Source organism: Taudactylus pleione, unplaced genomic scaffold (genome assembly GCF_031769625.1).
Source record: "Taudactylus pleione unplaced genomic scaffold, aTauple2 ptg000244l, whole genome shotgun sequence".
In the NCBI taxonomy this organism is placed as follows: Eukaryota; Metazoa; Chordata; class Amphibia; order Anura; family Myobatrachidae; genus Taudactylus; species Taudactylus pleione.
Genome location: NW_028284646.1, coordinates 12,925,014 through 12,943,334, shown reverse-complemented (window position 1 = coordinate 12,943,334; position 18,321 = coordinate 12,925,014).

Here is an 18,321-nt window from a genome sequence, read left to right as displayed (position 1 = left end):
TTATTGTTATTTTTCTGAGCTATAAAAGTAAAGTTTAATAATTATGGATATTAAAATGAAAAAAAAAAACAGTATCATAGACAAATATAGGATACCTGTGGTGGATACGGATTGGGTGGCGACTGCACACTATATAGATGTGCCTAGAGGTGAGAGGCTAGGAAAGAATCCTGCCTGTCTGTTACAATTGTGCTTTAATCATAATTTGCTTTAAATTATGCCAACTATTGGTTACAAATTTCATAGCAGGCCTATATTGCTTACCCAGACAACAAACTGATGGAAAATCTTATTTGAAATTCCTATAATCCATGACATCACAGCCTCTTCTAAAAACCAATATACAATACATAGAGCATTTTAGTGACTGGTATACAATACAAAGAGTATTCTAGTGCAGGGGAGCTCCCTATAACATAAAGCTTGTCCTCACTGAAACCTTCAGGTTATACAGCATGGCAGGGAGCAGCCAGAGCCAGATTAAGGACCCAAAAGAAAAAAAATTTTGGCATTGAAAAAAATGTGCGCTGCATTATCACCTCCCCTTAGGTCAGTCAGCATGTCATCTGCATTGCTGTCATAATCAGGGCTAGCTCTGGCAAAAGAAGGGCTAGCTCCACTGGTACTGTTCTTCATAGTGCCACCAATGGGCTGCATGGAAGATGTTCTGCTGACTTCTCTTCCTTAGACTCCACCACTTCTCCATGAATCTCTGTCCCTTCCTCTCCTCTACCCTGTCTGTGAGTGTTAGGCTAGGTACACAGTAGACAACCGGCAATCTTGCCGATGGTTGGGGCGATTTACCTTCACCCGGGACCATGCAAGATTGCCGGTACACATTACGATACCTCATTCCACCCTTCATTATACTGCACAGCCCCGTATACGATATTGTGTGATTGGCCGGACAGCATGGCCAATCACACGATATCGCATGTGACCCACAGCAGTGGTCAATCGCGGGTACACATTACATGATGTGCCCAATATATTGTTCCGATCTGCCTCAAAAAGATTTTTCGGTCGATATATCATTTAATGTGTACTTATCCTTTTCCTCCTGAGCTCGGCAGTGGCAGACACCAGATAGCGATATATGAATGTAATCTGGGAGTGGGTGGATTCATGTTATTTGGAGTGGAGGTGTATATTAATATTAACGGGTGTGATGGGGTGTATTACTAGTAAGGGGGTTATTGTTATTAGTTAATAGTCATACCTTGCTTACTAAATTTATTATCTTCTAACTTGACATTTAAATTAAGAGAGTTACGACATTGCAAAATAGCACTGTTCTGTAATTGTTGGTCTCTCTGATGTCCTGTTGATAGTGTCATGCCCCCTCCCAAAAGCGTGGAAAAAACTGAACATTGGCCAAAAATAATGAATATCTAGCTAAAATCGTTTGTGTGTATGTATGTTTCTGATAAACTTGAGAACTACTGAACCGATTTTAATTGGGTTTTCACTGAAATGTTCCTTGAGATTCTCCGAGTAACATAGGCTATACACACACCAATCCTTTTTCCTCATCAGGAAGCCATTAAAGCGATAACTTACTGCAGCAGACAGCAGTTCCTCGTGTAATCTGGGCAGGGTGGACATAGGCAAATGCATGGGGGGTTTCCGTTTGCCTGGAAACCCCCTTCCCCAGCCCACACCATGACCACGATAGAAATAGTAATGTAATAGAATTTTACTAGTGCTGCATGTTCTTCTCAGTATCACAAATGAAATAATTAGCACCACCTGTAGATCTTTAAACAGTCAGTAATAAATAACCTGTGCACCAACTAGGAGATCTGGAAAACATGCACTGTTAGGGATGTGCTGCTATAGAGCCCAATATGTACATATATGTCCAGGGCAGTGCTAGGTTCTTCTGCTACTCCCAGACTCCCGGACTTGCTCCCATGCTCTGGAATGGTGCCCACATCTAAAATAAAAACATTCAGCTCAGACAGGATGGCCCTACTGCCGCATCTAATGGATTACTGTGATCGCTGATCCTGTATATGCTGGAATTATGACACACAATATACTGTGTATGTAACATATTAAAGCTGGTTAAGTGCTAATGCTACCCTCCTAATGGACTGGCCACACTCTAAAATCAAGCATTTGGAAACCCCCCTCTAGAAATCCTGCATTTGCCACTGGTGGAGCCTCATGGCCCCACGTTACTTTCAGTGACAGCAGCCAAGCAGCTATTACTCTCTCTCGCCCTCCCCTCTCTGGTGCCAGATGGCCCTTCTCATGCAACATCCTCTTTGGCAGGCTGCCAAGCAGCTCGGGTGGAAGGGAGGGTGACGATTGGCTCCTGCATCTAGCGACATGATGACACCACATTGTCAGCGGCACAGCGATTGGCTGTAACGCGCCTTGCCTGGCATGGCCGGGGTGTGGCCAGGCTCTGGTTAGCTGAAGGAGTGTGAAACTGCATGTTAATGTTACCAGTTGTGGAGAAACAAGGGCGGCCTGAGAGATGTTTGTGTCCCGCACAGCCGCTACAAGCTGACAGTTCCTGCCAAGGCCCAGAGACCCGTCACACCGAGCACCCCGTACAGTGATGCCTGCATGGTGTGCTGGGGAAGTTTGCATGGCGGGTCTGTGCTCCCTAGCTCAGGTTCTCTGTGCCCGGGGAGGTGGAGGAGGGGCCGTCCGGAGCTTAGCGCTGTTGTTGTGTTTCTCAGTGCCGGCCGCGCAAGATCCATGTCCCCCATTAGCTTCTTCCATCTGGATGTTTACAGACAATTACTGGGGCTGCATCCATATAGAGGGCTTCCTAATATACAGTATATAGCCACTTTAAAGAGGACTAACTCTGGATTTAATATGAACTTGCATGAATCATAAAGTTTGCTCAGACTGTAAGGTTACAAGGATACTTTTGTAGCTTTCCCACAGGTTTTTGGCAGACTGCCAATTTCCACTCAAGCCAGCCCCAGAACATGTGTAATTTAAGAGTGTCCCCATTTTTGGGGATTGTATGATAGTGTTTGGCCTTGACGAAGTACAACCTAGGCAGAAACCTAATCCTGGTGAAACTACACCACCATGCCAAATTTGGTGGAGCTAGGTCCAAAACTCTGTCCGAGTATAAAGGACAAACAGACAGATACGCTTTCTCGCTTATTATATAGATATGTATACTCACACACAGGTCCCGATTCAGACCCGCTCTCTAGGAAGCATTTGCACGCAGACTGCCGATGTGTGCATTGTGCGTTTGCATACGCATCGCAGTGCGCAAACCAGTCCGAGCGACCTGGAAGCGTTCGCTCGCTGCGCATAGACTGCCCAGCTAAGTGAGTTACAGGAGAAGCCGTTTGTGGGTGGTGACAGAGGTTAGTCTTTGAAAACGAGTGGAGGTGCGAACGCAGGCGTGCCTGAGCGTCTCAATGCCGTTTCAGAGGCATGCATAATTAAAACGCAGCATCATAGTACACGTCACCTGGATGAATTTTACACTGAAGTGCTCGCAGTGCTTGCGGTAGGGTATGGTCAACCACAAGCTCTGCATTCGCTTCCGATGGTACTTGATGTTACCAATGGTTGCATACACTTCGTATAGATGACGTGCATAAGTGGGTGTCTTAAGACAGACTGGTGGGCGCCTGCATACACAGAGCGATCGCATGGCGAAGACATAGTGGGCGTGCTTATGCCTTGCCATGCGATCGCCTGCCTTGCTGTTAGCTGAATTTGCATATGTATCTAGCGAGCGTACGCATATAGGGAGCGGGTCTGAATCGAGCCCACAGTCCTCAACAAGCAGACGGCATTTGTAGAAAAAAAATAAAACATAAGGCAAAGGATGAAAAATATTTTTTTAATGCAGCTCAGTACATTTTTGTCAGGGTGCTCAGACATGCAATAACAAACAATTAAATACCTGTACACCGGGCCAGCCTGCCGCATCCTCTTCCGGTCACTAACAGAGACTACGGATGAGGTCTTGTGAGACCCTGCGTCGTGCGCAGCAGCCGCTGCTAATTACCATAAAACAACATCATGTGAATACACTAAAAAAATACACAAATATTTTGCATATATAGCTAAATGTAAAAAATTGAATACGGCCATTTTAGTGTAACATTTTAGACTTTTTGTCTGTGCATGCGTCTGAGTCGCACCGTGCACGAGGATTTAGTACGTACAGTGGCCCTGATTCAGAGCCGGACGCTCCGACAGAGTGCTCACTCTGAAGCAGGTCCGTCCTTATTTTTCAGAGCGGCCTCCTTACTCAACATCGACAACACGCCCCCTTTGGTACGAGACCCGGAGCGACGGATTGCTCGTCGCAATCCGGGTCTCGCGCATGCGCACGACGGAGCCGGCTCCGTCTTGCACATGCGAACTGGGCCACCATCGACCCGCTTGCGAGCGCATAGCGCTCACGAGCGGGTCTGAATCAGGCCCAGAGGCCCTGATTCAGAGCTGGACACTCTGACAGAGCGCTCGCTCTGAATCAGGGCGTCTTTTTTTTTTTTTTTATGGAGCGGCCACCCACAGCTAATGCGAGCGGCCAGGAAGATGATCGCGATGGTCAAGACCATCGCGACCATCGGGCTTGTGACGAGACCCTTGTGGTAGGGAAACATGGCCGCAAGCCCCAAAGAGCTTTCGGCTCAAACAAAGCCGAAAGCTCTCCCACTGACATCACTTGTGATGTCAGTGGGACCGCCCCCAAACGGTAGGCGTTCTCATGGGTGCGCCTCCATCTGGGCAGCCACTCCCCCGGCCCGCCCACCAAAGGGGGCGTGCTGTCACTCAACATCGACAGCACGCCCCCTTTGGTGCGAGACCCGGAGCGACGGATTGCCCGTCGTACGCATGCGCTCTGGGCCACCATCGACCTGATTGCGAGCGCTCAGCGCTTGCGACCGGGTCTGAATCAGGCCCAGAGTCGTAGTACAGATTTGGATGCACGGTAGCAGAAATTTGATGATTGTTCTTGGACAATGACTGGGAGGTAATGGGGAGTGGCTAAAAGGATGCACAGAGATGTTGCGTCTTATAGTAGTGCTGGAGGCCTGCGCAGGCATGTTGTGGAAAGTGGTTGCGTATAAAGACGCTGAATTGCTCACATAGGAGGCCATACTCAGACAGAGAAGCTGCACCTGCTATAAAGCTGATGCAAGTTTTGATTGATGCGACCGATGTTATGTCTAAAAATGCAGTAGTTTTATTTCTGCGTCTACGGACGCTGACAGTTGGCGTCTCGCTCCTTGCAAATTCAGACACACGGATCTACACCAGGGAAGGACTCTGTAGCGCAGTGGCGTATCTATAATGGGTGCAGTGTGTGCAGGGCACACGGTCCCCCAGGTCCAGGGGGGCCCCGCAGCGCACACACTGCACCCATATTATTTTAAACTTACCTGTCCGTGGTCCCGCGGCGGGTGTCAGCGCTGCTTAGAACACCGGAAAAATGGCAGCCAGGCCAATTTTCTGGTGTTCTGCGCATGCGCAGTAGACTCCAGGCACACTCTAGTGCCCGGAGTCTACTAATGCTCCGGTGGCTGGCCAGCCGCGTCAGTCGGCTACCGGCCACCGGGGGGAGAGGAGGGGGCCCCGCACAGGGAGTGCACATTCTTAAGACGCCCCTGCTGTAGCGGCATTAGCAAGAAACAGACGGACTGCGGCAAAAGATCAGCCCAAATAGCACATTTTGCTACACAACATATCTATTTTTTGAAACTGGGCATGGTCTTCATTAGTTCATAGTTACAGTCAGGGCTACCATCAAGGGGGGACTGCCGGGCCTCCAGTCCCGGGCCCGGAGAGAGAGGGGGCCCGGTTGGCAGCAGCGAGCCGGCAAGGAAAATCATCAGCGCTGCGGCATGTAAACTATGGAGCTGGCCGTGAGCCAATCATAGCTCGCAGAACGGCAACCTATCAGAGCAGCCTCTCCTGATTGGCTGCTGTTCCGCGAGCTGTGATTGGCTCGCGGTCGGCTCCAATTACAGCTCATGGAACGGCAGCTAATCAGAAGCGGCTGCTCTGATTGGCTGCCGTTCTCCGAGCTATGATTGGCTCATGGCCAGCTCCATAGTTCACATGCCGCAGCGCTGATGCTCTCTTTCCCGCCCAGTGCATTCCTCTCCCCTCTCTCTCAGGACAGGAAGTACGATGAAAAGAGCAGGTATGTTGATCCTGCTTTGTGCCCCCCGTGAGTCCAGCAAGCCTACCTGCACTGCCCTCTTAGTCCAGCCAGCCTTCCCACTCCCCAGTCCAGCCAGCCTTCCCTGCACTGTCCCCCCAGTCTAGCCAGACTTCCCTGCACTGCCCTAGTCCTGCCAGCCTGCCCACCCCGTAGTCCAGCCAGCCACCCTGCCTTCTCTGCACTGTCCCCCCCAGTCTAGCCAGACTTCCCTGCCTCCCCCCCCAGTCCAGCCTGCCTTCCCTGCGCCTCAGTCCAGCCAGCCATCCTGCCTTCCCTGCACTGTGCCCCCCAGTCTAGCCAGCCTTCCCTGCACTGCCCCCCCCAGTCCAGCCAGCCTTCCCTGCCCTACCCCCATTCCAGCTAGCCTGCCTACTTTCTCTGCCCCTCCCCCAGTCTAGCCAGCGTCCCTAAGCCCCCTCCCCAGTCCAGCCAGCATTCATTCCCTGCCCACCGCACCCCAGTCCAGCCAGCCCTCTAGTTTAGCCAGCCTACCTTCCCTGCCCCTCCCTCAATCCAGCCATCCTTCCCTGCGCCCCCACCCCCTCCTGGTCCAGCCAGCCAGCCTGTCTTCCCTGCTCCAGTCCAGCCAGTCTTCCCTGCGGCCCCCCCCATCTCCAGCCTGCCTGCCTTCTCTCTCCTCTAGTCCAGCTGGCCTTCCCTGCCCTTTGCCCCCCCCCTCCCCCGAGACCGACCAGCCATCCCTGCTTTATGCCACCCCAGTTCACTCTTGCCGGCCCAGTGCCCCCACCTGTCCAGCCTTCCCTGCCCTGTGTCTCCCCAGAAATGTCCATCCTTCCTTGCCCTTTAACCCCCCCCCCCCCACCACCACCATGTTTAGCATTCCTGGTTTATGCACCAATTGATTACCATCGCCGAAGTAGCTCCACCCACATCCACAGCTCCACCCAAGTCTACCATATACCCCGGGGTGCCCTGCCTATTTTGTTAGTACCGGGCCCCACAATTTCTGATGGCAGCCCTGGTTACAGTATTGCTAAACTTCAGTCAGATAAATTTGCACAGAAGACTTGTAGCATAAAAGACCACTAGATGGTGCTGTGGTTTTTTTAAGCCATGATTTTTTTTTTTCATACTAAGTCATTGCAGAATTTATTTAATTACAAGCTGTTCTTACTGAAAAGAACATTTTGTAACATTTACAAATATGCATGTAAATATTATTGCTACTTGGCAGTATTAAAGTGTTATCATTTAATGTCTTAAATTTGTACGTACTCTGGGGCAGTACCAGCCAATAAAAGTTTACTTGTTATGGTAAACTAACCCTATTTGACTTAAAGGAGATTTCCACCATCAGAGAATGTTAATTTATTGACTTTTTACTGTAGTTTTTGTGTTAGCTCTTTATGTTAAATGTAGGTTATTTTAATTGTTTAGTAATTAGTAGTGGCTCCTGCCCTCTTACCTGAATCTGGCAGGTGCCGGGACCGGTGCATGTGCATAACACCGGCTTCTGGGGACTGCATTGCTTGCCCTGTAGGGCTGCCTGAAAGGTAGAGCCGCTCTCTGCTGCTGGCAGCCCGGACTGGCATTCCCAGGGGGAGGAGACACCACCTCCCTCTGGGGCAGCATTTGTGTGACTGGCAGGTGGTGCTTCCAATGGGGAGCCACGTCCAGTCACAGCGAAGCCAGTGCAGTCACGGACTGCAACTGGCTCACTGGAGTAGCGGATTTTACTGGGGAAAGGGGGGGGGGGCTGCAGGGCTGCAGCCCCTAGGTAAAATCCGCCATTGGTAGTAATACAGTTTTAATAGCTGTATTTATTTAGAATCAGGGAAATGAAACTACATAACTCTACATAATGAGATCAACACATGGCTGAAAAGCACAGAAAGAAGCAAAATTTATGAGTCATCAGAAGGTGGGCTAATCTGTTAGCATTTCACATGCCACTGGTATGCAAGTATAAGCGAGAGGGAGAAACCAGATTCAGGCTGCAAATCAACACAATACAGACACGCGCCCACCAGCAACACGTCATCTCCAGGAAGTGTATTAAAACATTGGTACATCGAGCACCATTGGATTTGAACGCAGTGCTTGAGGTAGGTTTACCCACCGTAAGCAGTGCGAGGAAATCAGTGTAAAAAAATTGCAGGTGACATGTACTATGACACTGCCTGTTAGTTATGCATGCCTCTAAAACGGCATTGAAACACCCAGGCATGCCTACATTCGCATCTCCAACCCCCCGTTATTAGTGTCCTGCCCCTGTTACCACCCACAAACGGGCTCTCCTGTCACTCATTACCCTGGGCTGCCTTTGCTGGGTGAGCGAGAGGGTTGCGAACGTAATGTGTAGTTCGCGCACGCGCAGAACGAAGCATGCGAACACACAGCGCGAGCGAGCGGCTCTGAATCAGGCCCATAGTGCCGAATTCAATTAGCAGCGAAAAGCCGAGGTCAGTTTTTGCCTGTTTTCAAAGTATCTCCGTATTCTGGGCCTGATTCAGAGCTGAACGCTCTGACCAGAGCGCTCGCTTTGAATCAGGGCCCTCCTACCTTTTTTTGGAGCGTCCTCATGGACGCTCGCATAGCTGAGGGTTGCCACCCACAGCTATAGCGAGCGTCCATGATGATGGTCGCGATGGTCTTGACCATCGCAACCATCGGGCTTGCGACGGAGACCCTGCGGTAGGGTCTCGCTGCCGCAAGCCCTGGAGTGATTTTGGCTCTATCAGAGCCAAAATCACTCCCACTGACATCACTACTGATGTCAGTGGGGCCGGCTTGAGACGGTAGGCGTTCCCATGGGAACGCCTCCATCTGGCAGGCACGCCCCCAGCACGCCCACCAAAGGGGGCGTGCTGTCAATCAACATCGACAGCACGCTCCCTTTGGTGCGAGACCCGGAGCGATGGAGAGCCCGTCGCTCGCTGGGTCTCGCGCATGCGCACGACGGAGCTCCCTCCGTCGTGCGCATGCGCAGTGGGGGAACATCGACCCGCTTGCGAGCGTACTGCCGCTCACGAGCGGGTCTGAATGACCCCCTCAATTCCAGGACGTTTTTCGCTAGGTGAAAACTCCATAGGCAAAAACAAGCAGAAAAGTATCTCCAGCAAAAGGGAGGAGAAAATAAGTTCATAATCCATATTTTGGGGTACAAATGTGGGGACTTGATTCAGATGCCTTTGGACACCCCCTAATGACTAATTAGGCAAAAAAAATTATCTTAATTCACCCCCCCCCCCAAAAAAAAAAAAAATGGGTAAAAGGTAGTGGGCCTGGTATTTTGGGGGGCTAAAAGGTAGAGACAGGTGTTTTTAGGATTGCAGGGGGCTGCAGCAGATATATTTTTTTGATTTTTTTAAATCTTCACTTTAGAGACACCAAAATATACTAGTACCCATTCACATGTACCCCAAATTTAACTATGGCACTTATTTTTCTCAAAACACATTGCTTTATATAATTTGTCAACACTTATGCAAATATGCATATAACAGCCCTTTGAATCAATATAAGATCCCTAATTACTTTTATTAGGGCTATTTATATTGATTCCCATGGTCAGTTAGGCTTTTTATGGGGTACAGACTGATTTCCCCCAAATATGCTGTCCTTTTCGCTAGTTTCGCTATTAGCTACATTCGCCTATCCGCGTTTTCGCCTGTTTTGGAATTGAATAGGACGAAAAGCGAGGAAGCGCATGGAGAAAACATCGCGTCCAAACAGGCGAATGAGGCGAAAACATCGCGCTTTTCGCGGCTAATTGAATTCGCCCTTTTGTATGAGATGTAAATATTATGTTTTTACATGCTGATGCTACCTACACGCCAATTACACTGATGTCATCATGCCTGGATCATTGTGCTCTGGATTTTAAATGTGCTCACGTGTAGCCTGTAACCCGTTGCAAATGTGTAAGCAAGATTTGCATATGCCCCTAATTCTTGTGGATGTGCATAAAAATGTCCTTGTTTGAACTCTCTTGTCGATGCTGATCTTATTTTCAGGTCCAGCTCTAGGCATATTTGACCAGTGCCGTCGAACAGGGGCGCCACGCCATAGATAGCGCACCCCTCCCAGCCATTCCCGATTTCAGCAAGACAGTCCCGTTTTTCGGGTACTGCCCCGCTGTTCCACCCATGGGACAAAGTGTACCGTGGATGGTTGGGCAGTGCGGCGGTGCCGGCCCCGGAGAAGAGGCATACATTCAGTGCAGGAGGAGGGACGTGGGCAGCCCAGCTACTGACGTAGTGCTGGGCTCATACGGGCACGCCCCCAAATAATGTCATTTAGGAATGTGGCCTATGGTAATTAGGCCACGCCCCCATTTCTGGCCACGCACAGCGAAGTAAGGGGCGACTTTTACCCGTCCTGCACAGGGCCCGGCTCCCTCTGGAGCTGGCCCTGCTTACTTCCCTACATGGGGGATAATGCCATCATATTTATTTACAGAAGTACTCTCACCATTTCCCAATTAAGCACACTCTCTCAGCACCTTTCTCATCTCCAGAAATGAGACACCACAACCAACATGCAGCAACAGCACATATAGAAGAGGAATAGAACAGCACATCCCTGACCAACTAACACTACAGAGGAATAAATACAAAAAAAATCCTAAATATGACCCTAACTTAAACCATTTGAGGCTGATGTAGAGTCAGAAAACCTCACTGTATAAATATAAGAAATTAGCAAAAAAAAGCATTGGGAGGTAATCATTAATATTCACCATCCATGGTGAGCCTAAGGGGCAGATTTATCAACCTTCTAAAGAGGATAAGTGGAGCCAGGGTCAGACTGGCCCACAGGGGTACATGTGAAATCTGCCACTACATGAGGGCCCCACCCCTTCCTCTAATGTCAGGTTCCAGACTGTACACATTGTTACTCTACAAGATGGTCAGTGACATGGAGGTCTATGTACTAAGCCTTGGAGAGAGAGATAAAGTGGATGGACATAAAGTACCTACCAATCAGCTCCTGTCATGTTACAGGCTGTGTTTGAAAAATGACAGTAAGGAGCTGATTGGTTGGTACTTTATCTCTCTCCAAGGCTTAGTACATAGACCCCTAGGTCTTTAATGGCTGGCTAATCCTCTGTAGGGGTTAGCCACACCGCCTATGGTATCTGACCACACTCCTTAACCACTTAACTGGCATGGTTGCATGTAATGCAACCGGAGCCAGAAGTGCTTCATCTGGCAAGATCACATTACATGCGACCACGCCAGCCCATTCCATCCCCCAGCTTTAGCAGAGGAGATCCAGTCTGCACAAGTGCAGAACTGGTCTTCTCTGTCTCCCCGGACCCCCCGGAAGTGCCATGACCGCTGACATCACTTCCAGAATCGCATACCAGAATGCCTTGCGAACGGCACTCTGGGGCGCATGCGCCGATAGTAAAAGTGCGAGGATCAGCATGTGCAGAGATCAGCAGCAGTTGAGGGGAACTGATGATCGGTTCGCCCTGCCTCACGCTCCACTGCTCTCTGCTAAGGTGAGGGGGCGGGGCAATGTTATATTTATTTATTTTTAAAAAATTTTGTGCGGTTTTGACAAAAAAAAATCAGTGGGCGCTTCATGTCCCAGTCTGACACTGAGCGGAGCTGTTGCCCACGGCAACAAATCAGATTGTACTTGTCATTTATCTAGTATATTCTATATTCTTGTCTCTATGTTGTGGGATTGAAGAAGTGAAGAAAAGTGAGCAAAAATCAAGGTCAAGTGTTCAGTAAGGCATGGTATACATATTTGTGTAAAAATTACTATATGTTTACACTAACTGTGACACAGCTGCACAGCGTGTGTAGCGCTGACCGCCAGCGCCAACAGCTGTGTGTTTGTTTTGATTAGCATCGGCTGCTGAGCCCACTGCCGGAGCCATCTTCCGGCTCCTGCAGTGGGTAATGGGAGAGACGTCATGATGTCTCTCCCATAAATGCAAAGCAACCCGGAAGGACGGACGGAGGAGCTGATAGCGGCGGCGGGAGCCGGAGCGGGGTTTCAGGTAAGTGGGTTTTTTTTATATTACATGTGTCTCTACTGGGGAGGGGGCTACTACTGGGGGCACTACAAGGGGGGACTACTACTGGGTACTGGGGGCACTACAAGGAGGGACTACTACTGGGGGCACTACAAGGGGGGCTACTACTGGTGGCACTACAAGGGGGACTACTTACTGGGAGCTCTACAAGGGGGGACTACTACTGGGGGCACTACAAGGCGGGACTACTACTGGGGGCACTACAAGGGGGGACTACTGGGGGAACTACAAGGGGGGACTACTACTGAGGGCACTACAAGGGGGGACTACTACTGGGGCCACTACAAGGGGGGCTACTACTGGGGGCACTACAAAGGGGGACTACTACTGGGGGCACTAGAAGGGGGACTACTACTGGGGGCACTACAAGGGGGGATACTACTGGGGGCACTACAAGGGGGGATACTACTGGGGGCACTACATAGGGGGTAAACCTCCACTGGGGGCACTACAAAGGGGGACTACTACTGGAGGCACTAGAAGGGGGGACTACTACTGGGGGCACTACAAGGGAGGGCTACTACTGGGGGCACTACAAGGGGGGATTACTACTGTGGGCACTACAAGGGGGGACTACTGGGGGCACTACAAGGGGGGCTACTACTGGGGGCACTACAAGGGGAGCTACTACTGGGGGCACTACAAGGGGGGACTACTACTTGGAGCATTACAAGGGGGGACTACTACTGGGGGCACTACAAGGGGGGACTACTGGGGGCACTACAAGGGGGGCTACTACTGGGGGCACTACAAGGGGGGACTACTACTTGGAGCATTACAAGGGGGGACTACTACTGGGGGCACTACAAGGGGGGACTACTGGGGGCACTACAAGGGGGGCTACTACTGGGGGCACTACAAGGGGAGCTACTACTGGGGGCACTACAAGGGGGGACTACTACTTGGAGCATTACAAGGGGGGACTACTACTGGGGGGACTACTACTGGGGGCACTACAAGGGGGGACTACTGGGGGAACTAAAAGGGGGGACTACTACTGAGGGCACTACAAGGGGGGACTACTACTGGGGCCACTACAAGGGGGGCTACTACTGGGGGCACTACAAAGGGGGACTACTACTGGGGGCACTACAAGGGGGGACTACTACGGGGCACTACAAGGGGGGACTACTACTGGGGGCACTACAAGGGGGAACTACTACTGGGGGCACTAGAAGGGGGACTACTACTGGGGGCACTACAAGGGGGGATACTACTGGGGGCACTGCATAGGGGGGTAAACCTCCACTGGGGGCACTACAAAGGGGGACTACTACTGGAGGCACTACAAGGGGGGACTACTACTGGGGGCACTACAAGGGAGGGCTACTACTGGGGGCACTACAAGGGGGGATTACTACTGTGGGCACTACAAGGGGGGACTACTGGGGGCACTACAAGGGGGGACTACTACAAGGGGGGCTACTACTGGGGGCACTACAAGGGGGACTACTACTGGGGGCACTACAAGGGGGACTACTACTGGGGTCACTACAAGGGGGGATACTACTGGGGACACTGCATAGGGGGGGTAAACCTCCATGGGGGGCACTATACAAGGGGGGGATACTACTGGGGGCACTGCATATGGGGGTAAACCTCCACTGGGGGCACAACAATGGGGGCACTACAAGAGGGGGGACTACTGGGGGCACTATATAAAGGGCAATACTGGGGGTACTGCATAGGGGGGGCAACTACAACTGGGGCCACTGTTTAAAGGGCACTGCATAAGGGGTATCACTATTGGAAGCACTGCATAGGGGGGACTACTACTGGGGGCACTATATAAGGGCCACTGCATAGGGGGACTACTACTGGGGGCACTATATAAGGAGCTTGCTACTGGGGGCACAAGGGGCACTGTACAGGGGGGGGACCACTACAGGCGGCACTATATAAGGGCCACTGCATAGGGGGTACCACTACTGGGGGCACTGCATAGGGGGGGAGTACTACTGGGGCACTATATAAGGGGCTTACTACTGGGGGCACAAGGGGCACTGTACGGGGGGGCACTACTGGGGGCACTATACAAGGGGTACCACTACTGGGGGAACTGCATAGGGGGACTACTACTGGGGGCACTATGTAAGGAGCTTGCTACTGGGGGCACAAGGGGCACTGTACAGGGGGGGGACCACTACAGGCGGCACTGTAAAAGGGGCACTTCATAGGGGGCGCCAAAAAATATACTCGCTTACCAAAAAATTTGGGCTAGGGCCGGCCCTGCCGGGTACGCATGCGTGACTCAAGGTCACGCATGCGCCCAGCCTCCGGGGAGGTAGTGAGGAGGCTGCGGAGGGATCCATAGGAAGGAGTGGGGCTACTACAGCAAGCGCCGTCTGAAGATGGCACTTGTTCTCGGCAGCAAACTCTGAAAACTTTCAGTTTTTGGAGTTTGCTGAATACCAAGGGATCCTATTGGACGCCTGATGATGTTTGGCCCAGTAACTTAAATATGCGGAAACTAGTGATACGCATGGTTACCAGGCAATTTATCATTTGATGAATAGGCCCTAGAGTCCTATGTCACACAACTGAGACAATTGCTGCATTCTCACTTCACTTTAACTTTTTAGGCAAGTGGCACACCTAGAAAACATGGGGCCTGATTCAGACCCACTCGCGAGCGGCTGTCCGCTCGCAAGTGGGTCGATGTTATGGACTGAGCATGCGCACGACAGAGGGAGCTCCGTCGTGCGCATGTGCCAGACGCGACGAGCGAAGGAAAGTCCTTCGCTCGTTGTGTCCGATCAAAGGGGGCGTGCTGTCAATGTTGATTGACAGCACGCCCCCTTTGGTGGGCGTGCCTCCCTGACGGGGGCGTTCCCACGGGAACGCCTCCCGTCAGAAGCCGGCCCACTGACATCACTAGTGATGTCAGTGGGAGTGATTTTGGCTCTGATAGAGCCAAAATCACTCCGGAGCTTGCGGTTGAAAACCTCAACCGCAGGCTCCGGCTCGCAAATTCGATGGTCGCGATGGTCTCGACCATCGCGACCATCACAATGCACGCTCGTATAGCCTGTGGGTGGTGACCCACAGCTATACGAGCGTCCAGGAGGACGCTCCATGAAAATGGAGGCCGGCCCTCATTCAGAGCGTGCGCTCTGCTCAGAGCGTACGGCTCTGAATGAGGGCCATGGTTTGTTGAGTTGACTCTTATCTGTTCTATTTGGATGGTTGATGTGTAATAGGCTCCACAGTTTCGGATGAGACTACAGTAATTATGAGTCTGGTGACTGGTCAAATACCAGCACAGAGGCCTGAACTGCTGAAGGGAACACTCCAATAACATTTAGGACTTTATATATAGAGAAAGATCAAATATAGTGACACTGTAAAAATGCAAATTCTTAGCTCTAATAAAACTCTGTCACTGTTTTCATTAAAGACCTGTGACTCTGGGGAGTGGTGCATCCTGGAGAGACTGCCATTATCAAGGTTTCCACTCACCAAAAAGAGAGTTATCATATGGTGATAGGGAAAATGCAGCAGATGAGGCAGGAAAGTTTGTGGCATGATCTGGTATCTTATATGTTCCCATTGATTAAAAAAATTTCATCCAGCAGTGATGCTATGCATTGATTAATTAAAAGGTCCAGTGTGTTTTGCTGAGGAACAGGCAAAGTTCTCCTTGTGACTCACGTCATCTCTCCCTTCATATGTTAAAGAAGTTAGGGCTCTATTTATCAACATTATTTTTTTCACACCCTTTTCACATTATTTTAGTATCACCTATAGTTATTACAGGGCAATTGGAGTAGAATTCGTAAAATTCTACTCCAACCCCTAAGCATCACTTATTTTTAGTAAAGCAGATCGCATTTCCCATAATTGTAATGGGAAATGTGATCCGACCAGAGTTACTAAAAATAAAATGTGAAAAAATACCGGGGGAAGCCCTGTGATAATAACGCCACCTGGAGGTGGCGTTATCCAGGGTCTCCCCCGGTTACCAGCCTCCTGCCCTGCTCTAACGGGGAGAGCAGAGCCCGGAGTCGGTCCCAGTAATCAGCTGTGTGGTCTAAACAGACCGCAAGCTGATTACTGTAAAAAAAAAAGAAAAAAAAAATAGTAAAAAAAAAAATGTACTTACCTGACTCCAGGGGCCGGTGATCGGGCCTCCGGAGATGACTCCCCTCCGGTCAGCTGGTCTCCCATAGTGCACTGCTGCCCGGTCATCAGGTGATCGGGCCCCAGTGCAGCATGGGAGATCACCTAACCGGAGGAAGGGAGAACATCACCAGAGGCCAGGACCATGCAGGTAAGTGCTATTAAGGGAGAGGGGGGTTGCAGGGGGGGTTGGAGGGGGGGTCGCGGTGGGGTCTGTGATCCCGGGGGCGGGGCTTAGTGCTGGGGGCAGGGCTTAGCGCCGGGGGGGTAGCAGCGGCGACCGGTCGGCGCATGCGCGGGCACTTAATCATGGTATTTTTTGCAAGGCGAATTCACTCTGTAATATCACACTACAATCTGCATTCAATATGCGGATTGTAGTAAATAGAGCCCTTAATAACAAATTACTACAATGGATAGAGAGCAGAGGCTGTCCCAGTAGTCTCCAGATACAGCTGACAAGGCTTAACCATTAGCTTTTAGACCAACCCAACTAGAATAAACTTCTCTCTCCTAATGACAAAATTATACTAGTAAGTTATTAAAGGTATGAGGTTGCACACTGCGCAGACATCTGGAGAGTCCAAACAGTGCCCCACAAAGGCACTTTCTAACATCAGCTCTAAGCTCTAGAAACAAGACACTCTTTCTTATGAGTATCTGTGCACAGACACACATACAGACTACACACATAAATCAATATGACTGTTACAGAGAATGTATTGAGATATTTATTTAAAGATGTTTACGAGCCTCTAAGGCATCATTTAACTGATATTGTGACAGAAATACTTTCTGATCTGAAAGCAACAGATACTAGAACTGAGGGATTGATTCAGAGATGAATGCAGATCACACAAGTACATTATACTGCACGCACTATAAATATTTATAAATGGGCCCAGGCCATGCACTGCAGTGGCCTTGTTATCTGCAGGCTGACTATGGACCTGATTCAGAGGCGCACGCTATTTGCGTGCGCTCGCTCTGAATCAGGGCGTCCCTGTTTTTTTAATTCCGGCCTCCAGGCCGCTCGCACAGCTGTGGTCGTGATTATCGCGAACATCAGCATTGTGAGGAGACCCTTGTGGTAGGGTCACAGCACTCACAATGCCAAGTGGACTTCCAGCTCTAATAGAGCCAGAAGTCCACTACTGACATCACTTGTGATGTCAGTAGGGCCGCCCACAAATGGCAGGCGTTCCTTCGGGAACGCCTCCGTTTGTTCAACCACCCCCCTTACCCGCCTACAAAACGGGGCGAGCTTTCAATCAACATTGACAGCTGCCCCATTTTGCTGCGAGCTCCGGAGCGAGTGAAGGTCTCACTTGCTCCAGGGCTCGCGCGTTGCACTGGGCCACCATCGACCCACTTACGAGCGCTATGCGCTCACGAGTGGGTCTGAATCAGACCCTTTGTTCTCTAAATTGATTGAATAAGCCTCTGTAGTCGCTAGGCACACACCCCCTCTGGTGGCTGACCACACACCTTAAGCATGGGCCCTTACCGCTGCATTCCCACGTTGGACCCTTCATTCCCTAGTCTAACACTTTTAGTACTTATGCCTGTTTGTATGTGTATCCATTTTTTTTCTCCTAACCTTCCATTCTTTTCTTTCTTCGGGTGCAATTAAAGCGAGTTTCAATTGTCCCAACTTTTGTTGCTGTATGAACTTGATTTGCAGTTCCTCTGATAGTGATAGGGTCACATTTGGTTAACTTGGTGAATCATTCCTCATTGCAGCTGAAATGCCTTGTTGTACCTGAATTGATAAACCAGTAAACCTTTCTACAGCTATCTGTAACACTCAGTGCGTTGTACGCTAGTTGGGTGTGGATCATTAGGTCTACATTGTCTAGATAAATGTTTAGGTAGACAATGGAAGATAGACAGGCAATAGGTCGACAGGGACTGAAGGTCGACTAGTAACAAGGTCGACAGGTACTGAAGGTTCACATGGACATTAGGTCGACAGTCATGGTCGACATGCAAATGGTCGACACATGTTTTGTTTTTT